Source organism: Mustela nivalis, assembly GCF_964662115.1.
Source record: "Mustela nivalis genome assembly, chromosome: 10".
Lineage (NCBI taxonomy): Eukaryota > Metazoa > Chordata > Mammalia > Carnivora > Mustelidae > Mustela > Mustela nivalis.
In genome coordinates, this window is record NC_139029.1 from 51925712 (window position 1) to 51938799 (window position 13088).

Consider the following 13088-nt stretch of genomic DNA (forward strand, 5'->3'; position numbering starts at 1 on the left):
CTGAATGTGTCCAGCTGATGTGTTATGCAGATTGTATTTAGGATGTATTTAATTTAGGAATCAGCTCATGTTTGACCCATGAGCTTGGGCAGAAAAAGGGAGAGATTTTTTTTTTCCCCCTTTGGAAAATCAAGATATATTACCAGGAGAGAAAGCATAGATGCTGGGCAACTATAGATAACTACCATAATCATATACATAGAAGTTTAAGTAATTTAATGTGTCCAAAATGTTTATATTTCCAGCCTGAAGTGTTTGTATTTCCAACCTGTAATTAAGTTGTTGAATCTTGAAAAAATTTCAGATTATAGAGTCTGAGAAACCCTAGATCCTTAAAATAATATATCTTGGAAAACTACCTTTCCTCTTCGTTATTTTAATTACGTATCTAAGAAAGATATTATAGTTGACTGACTTACACTTAAAAAATAAAAAAGCTGGGTCACATTATTTGAGATAAACTAATATTAACCTATTCCTAGGTTATAGCATCTAGGAGAGTCTCTGCTATAGCTCATTATAAGATATGTAACTACATCAATTTCCACACTTGCTTAGTTGGAATAATCCCATAAAATGTAAGACACAATTAAAAGTGTCAAAGCAAAAAGTATACCATATGTTTAAACTGTAACACACATATATAAAGCTATCTGAAGTTTAACCTATAAAACAATCTTTTGAAGTGGGGTGTGGGGGCTCATATCTACATGTAAGTTAGGCATCAGACTATAACAGGCTAACCTTACTGTAAGGGAATACTTTACTAATAGTGGTGATTATTGTGCAGAAATGTGTATTTCTGGTAACATCCCCAGATCTGCTCAGTAAGAATTGAACAAATTGCTGGTCACACTCAGTCTTGACAATCCCCTTTGCAGAAGCAGGAAACAAAATTAATGATCTTATTATCCCATCTCACTAAATACTCAGGGTAGATTAGGCTCTAGGGGATAGCAAGGTCCATGATCTCAGCCGCTCCTGGTTTCTATCCTGGGATCTTCGCAGAAGCTGATGAGACTGCTCCGAAAGTTGAAGATCCTAGGGACAAATACAATTCAGATACCTGTGTTAGGGAGGAAAAATTTTCCTCTACTCTTCAAGATTCTTTTGGCTGGTCTAAGAATTAAGTTGACATGAGACAGAATAACAAAAGAAAATAAAATCTATGTATGTACAGGCACTGTATAAGAATATGAGAGCCACAGATAGGCAACTGAAGCTTATATGCCATCGGGAACTAAAGAAAGAGGTAGGGGGTCTGAGACTTTAAAGGGAAGGAAGACAATTCACAGGAAGATGAAAAAAAGTACATGTTTGGTAAACAAACTTTTGCTGTGCCATAGGGAAACAATGGGACATAGGAGTTAAAAAAACAAAAACAAAACAAAACAATACACCACAGACATTTCTAAGTTCCTCACTGTCTACCATACCTCATGCATATAATACTGCAGTTATCTTTGGTGATAGCTACCTTTCCAGAGTAGGTCCTCTATCTAATTTCTTTAGGCAGTTAGGGAGAAGGTCAAAAGTTCTTCCTGAACCTTCTGTTTCTTAAAAATAGTCTAAAATAATCCACATGCCAAAAAGACACATTTTGAAGTGGCAAATTTTGCCCCACTACACCTGCTAAGTTAGTAAAGTAGAATTTTTTTTGTTTCTCTTGTTTTCTTAGAACTCACACATGGATATCAGTCTGTATCTCTGGGGCCTATACCAATTTATGGTTATTTATGGTCTCAGTCATATAATTCTTTGAGTAGCAACAGCCTTGCTTTCTGGTACAGAGATCTTTCTGCTTTTGTCAGAGATTTTGGAGGACATGAGAGAGAGGGAGACAGAGTAGGGTTCATGGCTGGTGGCATAGGCAGAATTGGGGGTAAGTAGAATTAACTAGGGAGCTTGAAAAGTTCATGAGTAGCCAAATAGCTTGGAGAGGTTAGAGTAAGAGCTCAAGCAACTTTTGCATCATGGAAACCTTTTTCTCCTCTGGGTTGTTGGAGGATAGCCACAATGCTCAGCACAAAGTAGCTTTTGCATAAATAGATACTGCATATTGAATGAATGACATATAAAAATATGAGTATAGGATAGTTTTATTGTTCACTAATAACATCTTGGTAAAAATAATAGAGTGAGGATGAATCACATAATTTCCCTCTCTAGTACCCAACTGAATGAGGGAAAAAAGTAGTAAAAGAAAAACGAGCAAAAAATAATCATAAGAAATCTAACAGGAAAAAGGGGGCAATATTTTTTGACAAAATCTTGAACTATCTATAGTCATGGAAGAAAGAAGATATGAGACTTGTTTTGTTGGCTCCTAATCTGGGTCTAACTCCATAACATCAGCATTAGGGGGGAAAATGGGTCAATCCAATTCTGGTATTTTTTTTTCCTTTTTTTTTTTTTTTTTTTTCTGTGGAATAGAAGTGGCTTCGAGGAGAGAAGTAAATGGACAAAGTTTAGTCCAGGCTCTGTCTGATAGGTGCTCCATGTTAAATGGTGGTAACAGTGAAAGGCCTGAAGATATTCCCATTGAATAAAAATATACCCCTTCCAGGTCAAGTAAATAATGATAAGAGAGAGTTAACAAAGCAAAGAAAGAGAAAGAAAACATAGCAAAGGCCCTTTCATAAAAGCTGCACTAAACCCAAGTTGGTATCTCTCCAAACCCATTCCCCATTCTCAAACCACAGCCTGAAAAAGGTGGGAAGGGAATTTTAGGGAATTTCTCAACAGAATATCAGAGGAAATAAAAATAGATATTCAAAGTGGACAACATTAACATTGGACGTATGTGAAAAAACTGCATGACAACTATGCAAACAATCTATAAAAGCATGAAAGTGAAGCATAGTGTGGAAAAGATAAATAGATTTTGGACAATGCAAAAAATATCACTCAAGGGTCAGAAGGCGAATGACTGTGATCATTTCTTGCTAAAGAAGGATTAATACAAGCACAAATTTGGTAAAATGAGAGTTCTGATAAGTCAGTGAAGTAAGACGACACAGGAAAATGTGGGGATGAGATAAAAATTTACCACCAAAATAACATCATCATGTAATGAATAAATGGGAACTACCAAGAACAGAATATCTATGACTCATATTCAAATCACTGACGTGGAGGAAAGGGTTGAAATGATCACACTAAATGAAGAGAAAAATGATGACGAGTATAAAGCAATTTTAGAGATAATTATAGGTTAAAAAACAAGATGATAAATCATAAGTCTACTTGGTGATTTTGAAGTAGAAATTCTTAGAGGCAGGAAAGAATTCGGAAGTAGAAGAACTACATCTGAAGATTGATCAATGAGGGAAATCACTCTAGAATGCATGACCCTGACTGTTTTAAAAGATCCCTCAAGGATTACTGAAGCTACAGACTCTTAGCAAGAGTATCTGGCAGCATTTCCCTGACTCTACAGAATATAGGAGCACTCACTATTGTTTTCAGCTTTGGGCCTTTGGTGGAAATGCTGAAAGACAGAAACAAACATTCTGCTCTTTAATCTGTTCCTGCACACATACACCAGAGATGGTGGCAATTATGTTCATCTCAATGGGAAGGTCAATGTGGCCTGGATAGTTTATGATGCACCTTAAAAAATTGCCTATTTTGGGGTGGCTCAGTTGTTTAACTGACCAACTGTTGGTTTGGATTCAGGTCATGATCTCAGGGTTGGGAGATTGAGCCCCCTGTCTAGCTCCATGATGAGCACAGAATCTGCTTGAGTTTCCCTCTTCCCTACTGTCCTTCTCCCCACTGCATTCTCTCTCTCTCTCTCTCATAAATTAATTAATTAATTTAAAAATCTTTTTAAAAATTACCTGTATTATTTATAATCAGTTTATATTACACATGACAAAATTAATTCTTTTTTCTTAAAAATATTCTACAGAACATGTAATTTCCCAAAATTGTTTTTATACATATACATAGCAGTAGCAATTTCTTCTAAAAAGATTTTATCTATTTATTTGAGAGAGAGTATGAGTGGGTGAGAGGGGTAGAGGAAGAAGGAGAAGCAGACTCCCCACTGAACAGGGAGCCCCATCACAGGGCTCAGTCCCAGGACCCTGAGATTGTGACCTGAGCCAAAGGCAGCCACTCAACCGACTGAGTCACCCAAGTACCCTGGACAGTAGCAGTGTTTTCCAATATCCTTCAAGGAATCCTAAAGAAGACCGAAAGACCTGAGTTCCAGCTTATGCTTCTGCCAGTCGTTTGGTATTCCTTTGGGCAAGTCAGCTAATCCCATTGTCTTTCATTTTCTTAACATGGCCAGTGGGTGGGCATCCCTCCCCTCATTTTATAGAAGGAACATCCTTGAAGTTGAGGGACTTGTCCAAATGCACAGTTCACTTTCTGATTCAAGGTGTTATGACTTTCCCATCACTCTACTTGTTGAGAGAAAGAGAGTGGATAGGTCAGGAAAATGTTTTTCACAAGTGATTGATTAGGCAATGTCAGTTCTATGGTGGCAATGTAGACAGCAGCACTTAGAATTACCTCACATTTTCCCCTCCTCTGGTTATTATTACTATCTTTAATATTAAAGTAAGGCCATGTACAAGTTCCTATTGTAATGTAAAAAAGTATATTTTCCTATATATTTTATGTCCTAATAGAATTTGGGGAGTTGAACACTAATAAGAAATATAGATGAAAGATGACTTCTTGCTTATTTAAAACAGATAAAGAAAATTTTATTTCTGCTTGCTCATTTCTGGCTTCATTTACTCCTTATACACTTTTTTTTTTTTTTTTTTTTAACCACGCAGTAGAGGACACACTGTTATTTGTCTTCTTCCTCTTTTACGTGGATATGGCTATTCTTCATTTCTAATGATCACTGATCCCAAAGAACGGCCAAAATACCCTTCTAGGATTGGGGAAATGTTGACCCTTTTCGTTTCTCTTTTTCACCCCCTCATGAAGCCCTTAGTAGTTGGCTCATCCGACAGGAAGAAGGGAAATGGAATTTACTAATATATCAATACATGGAATGGAAAAAAAAAAAAAAGAAAGAAAAAGAAACCACCAGGAAGAAGGCTTCCAGAAGAAATATTATGATAGGACATTTATTAAATAAATGTAAGTTCAAACATATCTCATCTCTGAAAATCAAATTAAACCCCAGCTTTGAAGCACTTGCTAGTTCTGAGCTGGTCCTTGTGGAGGTCTCCTGATGCTCTCCAGACACCAGGTCAGGATGTATCAGTGTTGCAAAACCCAAACCAAACGGAAACATAACATCAGCCATGAGACTCTGTGTGTTCAGTGTACAATTTGAACCATTTTGTTCCTTGAATCATTCATTCAACAAATAGTTATTACGTTCCTACTATGTGTCAGGTACTAAATAAGAAAATGTTGTTAATATAGTCAACAAGGCACTCTTCCCGGTGCTAATGGGCATTCAAATCTGCCTAAGATTGATTTGTCAGGACCCCCTTGGGTCCCCTATACAATAGAAGGGCAGGCTGGCTGTACCTTTGGCCTGGCCTCAGCCCAGGGTAAATATACACAAGGACTTGACTCCCTTGTCTCTCCCTTGCTCTCACTCTCACATCCCTCTCTCCAGTTCCATGTTAATATCTCCTCTATTTCTTCCTGCACATTAACTTTGTGCTCCCAAGCCACTTCTTCCCACAAGCTTACAACTACAGCCATAGGGATCTCTGGCCAATAAGTTTTATAGATTTACTTCTGGAGTAGAAAGCAAACTTTTCCCAAACAGCTTCAGTTACTTGCAAGGATCCTACTTGGCTAGAGGATGTGCCTACCTTTGGACCAGGTGGTTGGGTACAATTTAGCTCACTCATGGTCATATGCCCACCCCTGGGGCCAGGGAGGGAGGGTCTGTGACCAGAATATGAGGTAAGGAGTAGAGGAAAAGGGTACAGGGCTATGTGAAAATTACCATTGCAAAGAGAACACTTCACTAGTTTTGAAGACATGCCATGAGAAAAAAAAATCTAAAATTAATACATATCTGTTTATGGGCGCCTTGGTAGCACAGTCAATCTGCCTTTGCTTGGGTCATGATCCCAGAGTCCTGGGATTGAGCCCTGAGTCCTTGGGCTCCTTGCTTGGTGGGGAGCCTGTTTCTTCTCCCTCTGTCCCTCCCCACACTGTGCTCTCTCTTGATCTCTCAAATAAATAAATAAAATCTTAAAAAAAAATTAAAACTAATATGTACCCACTTAAAAGCAGATGCAATTTCTATTGAAAGTGTGCAAAGAAAGTGGGCAATCTAGAAATGAAGAAATAAAGTAGCCCAAATATTTTTAAAATGTTTAACCAACTTCCACTGATCGTCAAGATTCCACTGATATTTAAAGTATTTCTTTGACCCCCAAGACTGTTTCAGATCTCCCCATTATGCATATGTGCAGTACTCACACTTCTCTTTTCTCACAGTTCACAGAAGAGCAAGTCATTAATTATTGGTTTAAGCAAGACTGTAACCTCCCTGAGAGCTGGGACGAATCCAGAGTCCCACATAATGCCTGACACGTAGTAAGCATTCAGGCGATGTTAATTTAATGAATGAAATGAGATGAATACAACCATTCGATATGGGACAATGGTCTCCTTTTACCTTTGTTTCTTTATATACGTCAGAATTTTAGAAATAATGAGTTCTATTTCGTTTTTTTCTTTTAAATCCCAGTATTTTGGAGTCTGCAGAATCATACATCCTTATATCCTTCAGGACAAAGCTTTATAAAATGTGTGTATTTGTTGAATGTGTAGGGGAGTCTGTTCAATAGAACTTTAGAAAACAGAGACCAAAAAATAAAAAAAATTAATTTCCAGTTTGAAAATTGCTAATCTGTAGTTATAAACTCTCTTGCTATCAGATACCACAAGTAGTTGATGTAAAAGCCACTCCTAGATAATGATGTAAAACCATTTTCTCTGTAATAAAGTATCTGAATCTTATTGTTCTTTACAGTAAAAAACATGCAATTGTTCTATACAAATAGAATCAAGTTCACTTCAGAAAAGTTTAAAAGGCATAGAATTCCATATTAGAATGTTTTCACTGCCAACTTTTAATCCTCTTTTGTTGAAAATGGGAACTAAAGTAAAGGCTTCACCAGTCTCATGTTCTAAAGCTAATCCTGGTTTGTGATTGTGGCTTCATGAGTAACACAGGAATAAAGATACTTCACATCCATTAATTCATTTATATTGTCAGAAAAACCCTTTGAAATGGAAATTGTTATTTTATTGTCACGTCACTTTTATGGATGGTAATGGGGGGTTTGAAGAAGGAAGTCTCTAGGGGGAGGATTCAACACCAAGGACAGTCCTCAGAAAACAGTCAGCAGTAGTATTGACGGAATGAGTCATTTCTCAATATCATACTGACAGTAAATCGAGGGTAGAGATGGGAAATATATAATGATCAATGATTATGTGTTATTAACATACTAAGCCTTCTACATGTGATAAACTGCTTAATTTTATCTTCACCATAATCTGATGAGGTGGACAGCATTTATGCTAATTTGACGAATGGGGAAATAGAGTCTCCTCAAGGTTAACTGTTTCTTATGTTCTCACAGCACTGAATGAGCCGCAGCAGCAAGGCCAGGAGCCCCACACACCCCAGATCATTGCTCCCTGCATCTTCTCAACCTCATGTGCACAAACACCGAGGGCCCCATCTAGCTGGCCATCCCTGACTGTGGGTCTGTGCAGCAGCCTAGAGCTGCTGTAGCCCCAACCAGGTACAGAAGGGCACTAGGCCCCTGAAGCAATAGGCCTTTCCAGCTCCCCATTACAGAAGCATCCACAGTGGCACCTTACTTCTCTGCATGCCTGTCTATCAGCCTTGGATTGACTGTACTACTAGAGGTCTGTTCTCCACGGCTTTCTGCTGCAGACACCACATGCTTCAGGCCTCACATGTGCAGTATGCACCTGTTTCCCTCTGTGATCTCATTCCCCCTGTGTACCCGCCTCCCACCTCAGCTTGCCTACCTCCCATCCTAGGCTGTTTTCCTCGAGAGCAAACCGTGCAACCCAGTGAACTTCTCCATCATCCATCATTTTCTTTAGCCACACTTCCAAGGTTATCCTTCCTTGAGTATTCTCCCTCTGATCTAATATCTTTAGAGTTCTGTTCTAACTTTGTAATTACACTCATGGGATAGCATAATAATTCTTCATGTTAAGATTTCCCTCTTTAAATTACTGTGTAGCTTTTGTCTTTTGATCAAACTCTACTTAAACAAAGGCTGGCCTAAAAGGACAGTAAAAGCCTGAGGAATGGAAATGGGAATTCTTCCTACCCTGCTCATTATTCTGGAATTCAAGCATTTATTCCTGACTTGTTAATTCTTGGTCTTTAATAGGGTCTCTATCTTCCAAATCAACTAAGGTAGAAACATGTTGATTATTGCGATTTACTTACTCGTTGTAAGATAATATACATGAAAATGTTTGGGAAATACATAAGCAAGCCCTGTTTATCCCATTACACACATATTATGGTCACTTTGCTTTTATAAACTTTAGGGCTTTTATAAACTTTTGTGTTTATATTGAAGACTCGGACATCAACAGATATGATTCTCAATCTTAGTAAATTCCTTTCTGTGTAAATAGACAAGTGCTTGCACTGACCTTCCAGTTAAAATTTCATTTTATTTCTGTTTTAAAAGAATCAGTGACATTTTTCTTCAGCTCTGGTTGTTGAACCACAACTGCAAGCATGTTTAAGGGATTTCTAACAGGTTATCCTGGCTTTATTTATTTATGTAGTCCCAACAATAAACTCAAACATTTATGACAAGTAGCAGCTCTGATGAGTTGTGTTGAAATCCTTTATCTTAGGTGCAGTTATGCTGAGAGTCATATCTGTTTGAAATCCTCAAAAAATTGTTCCTATTAATTTTCAGATTGTGCATCTTACAGTTAGCATTGTTACATGTCTGCATTGAATTACTTGTTATCCAAGCATATTATGTACTACCTTTTTTATACTACTTTGTATACTTTTCCAACCCTTCTTTCTTTGTTTATCTAATACCACCTCATCATGCAAAAGGCTTGGGGTCGTCAAAAGTACAAAGTACAAAGACTTGAAGTTGAGATCAAAAGATGGAAAAAGGCATGTGTTGCAGGCTCTTATACAAGTGGACCAGGCAGATGACCAAATAAGGTGAGCCAGGGGAAGTTCTCCCTAAGGGACAGCTGTCACTGTCACCAAGTCACTGCCTTGAGCAAACACTCAGGGTTGCCGAATCTGATTTCTCAAAGATTGGGCAAATACAGATTTCCTGATTTATACACATCAGCAACTCAATTAAAAATCAACAACAACAACAAATAAATAGGGTGAATTTTTGAGGCTAGAAGTTAGGTGGTAATTTTCCTTGAAGGGGTGGGATAACCAGGAGGGGTAAGGTAGAGCCTTGAGAACTAAGGTAAGGGATTGGAGTTAATTCTGAATGAGGGAGGAAGCCACTGGAGTGTTTGAGCCACCTGGAACAACCATTAAAGATTATAAAGTCTTCAATGACTGGGTTCTTAAACGAATAATTGGTAGCAAGATCATGTAGGAGGCTATCGTAAGAGTTCAGGTGGAAAATGATGGTGGCTTAGTGCAGGAGGCAGTGACGGAAGTCTTGGTAAGAAGTGATGTGTGTTACTCCTGAGCTCTGCCTATGAAACACATTGATCCTACCTGCTGTCTTTCTTCAGTCAGGTCTTTTTAAGGTGACCTGACTATTACCCCATTTTGTCGACAAAGGTAAACATGGTGACACAGTTGAAGAGGCTGGGACTTGAACATAGGGCAGATTGTAAAGCCTATGCATAATAAGACATGAGTGAATCGCTGTGTCTATTTTATTTTATTTCCACTGCGGCCATTTTAAAAGGAACAGTTAAATCTGGGCAAGAAAATGATTATCTTATTTCACTGTCCAGTTGGGAACACTGCAAGAAGTGTAATATACCCAGAGCATGACCTTGTTCTTCTTGAGCAGCTGGATCAGTCCATGGAGACTGGCCAGAGTGACACTTGACTCTGATGTGCTCCAGCCCCTTAAAGCAGAGAGGAGACAACACAAATCTTGAGCTGAGCGTGGTTTCCAAATAGGCAACTAACAGATGCACTTAACAAGGCACTGGAAAAACTACTGATAATCCAGGAAGCTAATAGGTTATGTTCCAAAGTTTCAGAGCAACTCAGGAAAGAAAATAGCCCTGAGGGGTTATCACTGAGCTCTTTGAGAGATGTGTTTTGATCAGGAAATCTTCTGATCTCTTCGTACTTGCAATTCCTTATAACCCTTGTATTTATGGCACATTAAAATGTGGTGCTTTACAGTTTACTTGTGTTATCACTTGGGGTTTCTCTCATGAGCCTTAAAAAATGATGTGAAGTAGACAAGAAATTATTTTGTTCCTCAGATAGAAAAGGAAACGAAGCTGCAGAGAAATTACACATTTGGGCCGAAGAGACTCCGTCGAAACGGTACCTACGTCTTGACCCCAAACTCTCTCCACTATACCGCACTGCCTTTCAGATACCACCGCCCAGGCCTCAGCTGGGTTTTCTTTTTTTTTCCCCTATGTGGGAAACCAACTCTGAATGCCAGAATCAAGTCATCCTACAGAAAAGGATTTATTATTATAGGGGACAATAGATGCTATACAACCTCAAAAAATGCGAAGAAACCTTGATGAATTGGAGAAGTGTTTCCCCTTTTGATTTGCTCTTTATTTATACTCAGAGGCTGTGATCTGCCGGTGTGCTATGTGTGGTATGAACCACATTCTGTGTAGCTTTCTGTCTCATTCATTTTGTACTCAGCTACTTTTTTTCTTTTTCATTTCAGACAATAACATTCAGTGCTGCATGCTCAGAATTATCTTGCCTTCCTGATGTGAGAGCTCACTCCTTTTTAAAAAATTGAGACATTAATATATTACTATTTAGAAACTCTGAAAAAGGTTGGATAGCATACATACAAATCATCTAGGCATTCATCAGGAATTAATTGCTTTCAAATAAACAAGAATGTTCAATAAACAACGGATGAAAAATTAAAAGGTGTCTTAGCAGCGATGCATTATCTGAAGACTGGGATCTTACTGTGTGAATTCCTCTGTTATAAAAGCATTAGTTAGCAATGTACTTCTTTGTAAGAACTGAGTACAAGGAATCAGAAACTTTGACTTCCTTTTAAAATGGGAATTCTTACAAATAAATTCTGAAAGGCACCATATAATTATCTTGCTTTACCCACTGAAAAGCTGGATACATCATAAAGGTAAAAACAAAAAAACAAAAAAACAAAAAAAACCCCAAAACCTTACCAATATCTTCTCTTGAGAGCAGAGGCAAGACCACGAGCCTTGATTTCTGAACCCACCAATCATTTTAACTCTCTTTTATTGGCCTGTTGGCTATCTGTGCTTCCAGAGTTGCTTCTTTTAAATTGGTTTTTGTAGATCTGCTTCTTAAATTCTACACCCAGGTTATCTGTTCCAAAGCCATCATTTCAAACACTTACCAGAGGCCATTCTCAACAGGAAACTATATAAGAACATCGGAATCACCTAGGAAATATTTCAAAACACACCCCCTCTTTTCTTTCTCTTCCCCATCATGTTCTGACCCTTCCCTTCAAGACCATTTCTGAATCGTTCCTTATGAAGGTTTTGGAAACAAATTCATGGTAACACGGGCACGCTAAGTTTTTTTGACTGTGTAATAGCCAAGAAAGCAAAGGATTTTACTGACTGAAGACAAATGTCACAAATCACCCAAGCTTAGCAAAACACAGAACATAAACTGGGGCAATAAAATAGGAGAAACAAATTGTATTTTTAATACTTTTCCATGTTAATAATCTCTAAACTGTTTCTGACAATAGTTACATGTACATCCATGCTCCCAGTGGCTTATTAGAATAAGATTTTCATCTTACAGAATTGTTCCAGTTCATTCCTCCAAGACATCATCACTTTGCAGAATAACTAAAAGATGGGCAGATGCCTACCTGACATACTCTAGGGTGTTCATCATTAAGCTTTGAATACCTACGCCTGGAGAATTGAGCTTAATCAATCATCTTACATAAAAATTAACTGGGTTAAAAAAAAGAAGAAGCAGAAGCAGAAGAAGTATATTAGAACCAGCTTAGATGTTTCCCAGAAGAAAGGCTGTGTGTTGGTGTGTGGGCCAGAGGAAAAGTTAAGGAGACAGGTTCCAGATACGAGAAAATAGTGAGGAAGAGGCAGGAAGACCTTGTGCATTTGTTAGATACCCTTGACTCTTCTCATGAGTTTTCCTAAGTCCTGAAATTGTAAATAGTTGAAAAGTCATGCCCTCTCTGCCGCCTTCCTCCTACATACAATAGAATCTCTTCTTAATATAATACTAGTGTACATATTAGACATTAGACCTGCCCCACTTCTTACTTAAGTTTCCATTCATTGCTCTTGCTGTCCCTGGTTAGAGCTAAGACCAAGAGGGGAAAAGGGGGCCTAAAAGATCTCATCCACAGCCTGGCTCAACCCTCTGACCTCAGATGAAGGGATGGGCCAGGGATATGGGGGTGGAAACCCAGTTCCTGGAGAGAGAGCCAAGATGGAAAATCATAAAACCCAAAGCTGAGTCTAGATCAAGAGATCTAGATCTTTTGCTAATTTTATGCAAAGGAAAAGGAGTAGCTATCATAATGGAAAATGGATTATAAATGACCTTAAACTTGGAAATAGGCAAAAGAAATGACTGTGTGCCCCATCAGGGTTGGTACTGGTAGAGTTTTTGAATGATTAGGGCACTGGACACCTCAGCAGGAGCAGAAGCTAAGTAGTAGATTTTCGTCCAGTAAAACAGCACAAAGCTTATAACTTATTGCTCCTCAAGACATTAAACACTTGGTATGTAAGCCAGCTCTCTTCTCCTGACTTTCTTTGATTAAATTCCCTATATACCTCTTTCTCCTAAAATGTTATTGGGCCTATATAATAACGTCAAGATCCTTCTCATTATTTAACATATTAAATAAAATCTTTGACACATGTTTGTTCTGTATATG